We start from the raw sequence: 4806 nt of genomic DNA on the forward strand, positions 1-4806 counted from the left end.
CTTTTGTATAACAAGACTATAGAGTGGGAAAAGATCCTTACTTATCATAAACCCATTTCAAAAATATATGAAGAACTCAGGAAATTAGTTATTAAAAATTTAATCCAATAAAAATATTTGTTACAGACCTAAACTGAAAACTCTCAACAGACAAACCTAAAAATGACTGAGAGACAGTTTTAAAAAAATGTTTAAAAATAACATCCTTTAACCATCAGAGAAATGTAAATTAAAACTTTGAGATTTTATTTTATCCTTGTAAAAATGACCAAGATTAAAAATTATTATTAACAATTTATGCTTAAGAAAATGTGGGTAAAGAAAAAACTTTATTGCTGGAAGAGCATACTTGCATTGGAAGTGTAAACTGGCAGTCACTTTTGGATCATACACAGTATTGAAAAACCTGGATAAATCCAGACTTCTCCAGCAGGAAGAGAAGAATCAAAAATCTAGGGCTAGCCTGTTCAGCGACCCTGCCCTAGGAACCAGCTGAAGACAAAGCCAGACTGCAATCCTGATAAACAATCCCGAGTTTTCCCCCTGTGATTATCATCACACTGCTCTAGGAACCTGGGAGTGGTCCCGAGAGGCAGGGAGCTGTCCCCCTGCGACCATCACTGGATTTTTGGAATTTTTATGACCCTCCTGGACCACAGGGCTGTGGTCTCTTTTCCAAAAATTTCCTCTCCAGGTCACTAGAGGCCAAACTCTTCCCCCACGTGGATCATGAGCCTCGTGCGATTGCAGCAAGGACGGTCTCCTGCAAGTCATTGGAGGGGCTGTGCCCTCCCGAGACCTGAGTGAGAGTCTCCCCAGCATTGGGAGTCCCTCATTACGGCCATTTTTTTTAAAATTAGGCAAATATTTACCTTAAAACTCTAGCAATACCCCTTTTGGGCCTAAATATACAAGTTTTTTGACCATAAAAACATGTGCTCAGCTATGTATACAGCAGAACTACTTTATCATAGCCAGAATCTGAAAATAACCCAAGTGTATCTCTTTTACACCTAGGATAAATGAGACATCATCCTTTTAAATATCCATGAATACCACAAAATATCTTGGAGTAACTCCAAGCAAGCAGGACAGAAGTTTTTGGTCCTGTTACCTCTGATTGTGAAGGCGAAAATGTTTTTTTTTTTTTAACCATTATCACTTGTTAGAGTATAACTCTGGCCCTCGATAAATTTAGTGAGAGGCCTGAGACCTGAGTCTCAGCAGTTTACCCTCAAGCAACACCTGGCAGCAGGAAAGGAACACAAGCTGAGACTATACAACTCCCACCCAAGAGTGGGCGTACAAATGAAAAAACTTGTACGATAAGAACTTTAACTCTTTTAAGAAAAAATTTAAGACATTAGAAAATAAAAATCTCCTATTTTCTTGGGAAAATAGAAGAAACATAGCAAAAATGACCATTTCACTGAAAGCAGTCTACAGATTCAGTGTAAATGTCCATTAAAAATTATAGCAACATTTCTCACAGAACTCACATACAGATTTACTATAAATGCACATTAAAATTATAGCAACATTTTTCACAGAACTCGAAAGAACAATCCTCAACTTTATAAGAAAGAAATAAAAATTCAGGATATCCTAAACAATTTTTAAAAATCCTCTGAATGTATCATACTCTTTGATTTTAAAACTTTTTTACAGAACCACAGTACTAAAATTAATCTACCTTAGATATAAATTTATATGCCTACAAACTAAAGATTTTTGACCAAGAATTAAGATTTTAGAATGGAAAAGAAGCACATTTATCTCCTTTTATTGTCCTGAAGCTGTAACTTTTTGAGTCCAGACCTCCTTATAGCAAACTGTCTGGCTGCCTCAGCTCCACATGGCAGGCGGCTAAGACACAGGCTCTCTAGCCCTAGGGAGTCTTCTGTGGAATCAGGGTGGAGCTCAGCAGCTTTCGCTTGTCTAGCTCCGTTTGCCCGTTTGTCTAAAATCCTGCCTTTTTCCATAGTGAATTGTAAGTCCTGAATCTGAGAGGAAAGGTCTGAGAGTTCATGCTACAATGCAAGAACTTGTTTGAGACCTTCTATTTGGGCCTTAAGGGCAGCTTTGTATTGAACAATTTCTGAATCAAAGGCATGCTATCGGGAGCAGTTAGAGCATAGGGCGGTGGCTGCGGAGTCCTTTTTGGCTGACTAAGGAAGACGCGGAGAATAGGGTGTATTTCTGGGCCTGTTAAAACTAACCAGAGGCATATTTTATCTATAAAACAAAAAAAAATGCAACTAAATCTCTTTTTTTTACTCTTACTCCTCTTACCCTGAGTGATTGTTTAAATTCCTTTATGAATTTCTCTTCCTTTGAGAGCGACTGGCCTATGTCTTATGGGACGACAGCGAACCTGCGCCTACCTTATCCTGCAGATCTGTCCGAGTTCTACAGCTGCAGAATCTTCTTTTTCTTCTTGTTGTCCCGGGACTGCGCATCGTCGTCCGGAAAGTTAACCGTGCTCCGAGTCACTGGTTCGGGCGCCACTGTGTACCGCCTCGACGGGTTACTCTGTCTAGGGTTTGTAACCCGCCTGGCTGGCCAGTTATTCCAGGGTCACGGAGAGGCACCACCTGAAAGACATAGGCTGATAAGCAGGAAGGAGGCTAAGCTTATTTGTCAAAGCCTCCGTTTATTAGAGTCATGGTTACAGCTTATATAGCCCCTGGATGGGGAGCTTGGGGGGCTGGGGCACGGGGTCTTGCCACGTGGTCCACGCCCATCACGTAAACCAAGAGGTTACGATGGGTCAGGTCATGATTCCTTGGTCGGGAAGTCACAAGGTGACACACCTAGTACTCTAGATAGTTTGGAATGTGAGGCAGGTTCTGCTAGCAGATAACTCTCTATTAACAGTTAATTTGGGTGTGAGATAGGCTTGGTCAATAAGACTATTCTCAATACAATTGGAAAGTGAAGCCCTCTGTAAAAACTCCTCACGGCGGTGCTTCCTGTAAATTTTGGGGGGACACGGCTCCTGACAATATTGTTTTAGTATACAAAAAGCTTGCAATAATTTTCAACACATAGCTTGATAATTTATGAAATAGTGAGACTGGCAAGGAATATAATCTTTTAAGAAATATTCATTTTATGTGTATGTATATGTGCCTAAATATATGTCTGTGCACCATGTGTGTACAGGAGCCTGTGGAAGTCAGAAGCAGATATCAGATCCACTGAAATTGGAGTTATGGTTGTGGCCATATGGGCACTGGAAACCAAACCCCACTTCTCTGCAAAAACAGTGCTTAACTGTTGAGTCATCTCTCCAACCCTGACCAAAATATTTATTGTATTTTTTAATTATATATATGTATATATGATAAATGACTATATTTGTTTGTATATAAGTGTATATAAGAATATAAAAGAATAGTTATAACTCAGTAATAAAATGAAAAGATCAGAAGAAAAGACATATTTCTCCAAGGGAGTTACAAAATGTCAATAAGCACATGAAAGACTCCTTTTAACTTGATTAGTCATTAGTATTGGACTTGGCTATAAAGAAGGTTGTCAGATTACTATTTAAGCTTCTATCTACTACCTATCTGTCAATCTATCTTTCTGTCTGTCTTTCTGTCTGCTGCTAAGATATCTTTGCTTTGAATACATAAAGCAATCAGATTTGTCTTATTTTCCAGCATTTCTTTCACAGCAATAAGATAACCTTCTGTATGTTCACTTTCTATGCTTGGAGGTCTACTTGAATCCAGACAAGGCATCAAGAGGACCAATCTTTTGATCTTACTGCCAGATCAACTAAGTCCCTTGGGAATATGGACAAGTCAAAAGGTCCCACAGGTTTGTCTTTTCTACAGAACATTGATACACCTAAAGTTGGACTTTAACCAGAGTGCAGGAAACTCAACAGAGAGAAATGCCCTCCATACTTCTGAGTAAAGGCTCTGTCATGAACAACAGGCTCATGGAACAGTGATAAAAAGCTGAAAAGAACCAGAGGCACCCTCCAGTCCCAAGTAATACAGGATCAGATCATCAATTTGCCTTAAAATTTTTAAAAAAGCAAAAAGTTAACTTTGTCCACCTCTATTTACTAAAACACCTAGCAGAAAAGTACACCTAAGTAAAATGATTGTTGCTAACACAAACTAAAGGAACTTAAAGAGACAACAATAAAATCAGGCTTTACAGTCCTGGACATTAGCCACTGACATGATAGGAAGAGTAATAACAGTCACACCCAGCAATAACCTTATTAAAAGTCTCCCTATTTCTCCCGATGAACAGCTGTAGACTTGGGTCTTATAGTTTCATGATGAAAATGGGTAATATCTGTTACAGTAGTAGTAGTAATTCTATTATTCTTTGGGCCTTGTATATTGTATAAATATATATGCAGTGTATATTGTATAAAATTGCTATTTTAAATTTCTTTCACCACCCTCATTTACAATCATCTAGTATATCCACACTCAGGGAGCCCAGCAACAATGTAGCTCCATTTTTCTGGGTCACTTTGATCCCTTTTCAATGCCTGACAGACAGCAATGGTTGGAATTCTTTTCTGAGAATACTAATGAGCTTTCAAGTCATTAAGGAAAATTTTTACTTCTCTAAATCATGTAGGGTTTTTTTTATGACAATTTGATACAAACATGGAGGTAACTGGAAAGAGACATTCCCAGTTGAAATAAAAATGGCCTCCATCAAACTGGCCTGTGGGCATGTCTGTGAGGCAATTTTTTTGATTGCTGATTGATATTGGTAGTTCCATCCCAGGGCAAGTAGGCTCAAGCTGTAGAAGAGAAGCAGCTGAAT

Source organism: Chionomys nivalis, chromosome 1 (genome assembly GCF_950005125.1).
Source record: "Chionomys nivalis chromosome 1, mChiNiv1.1, whole genome shotgun sequence".
Taxonomy (NCBI): domain Eukaryota; kingdom Metazoa; phylum Chordata; class Mammalia; order Rodentia; family Cricetidae; genus Chionomys; species Chionomys nivalis.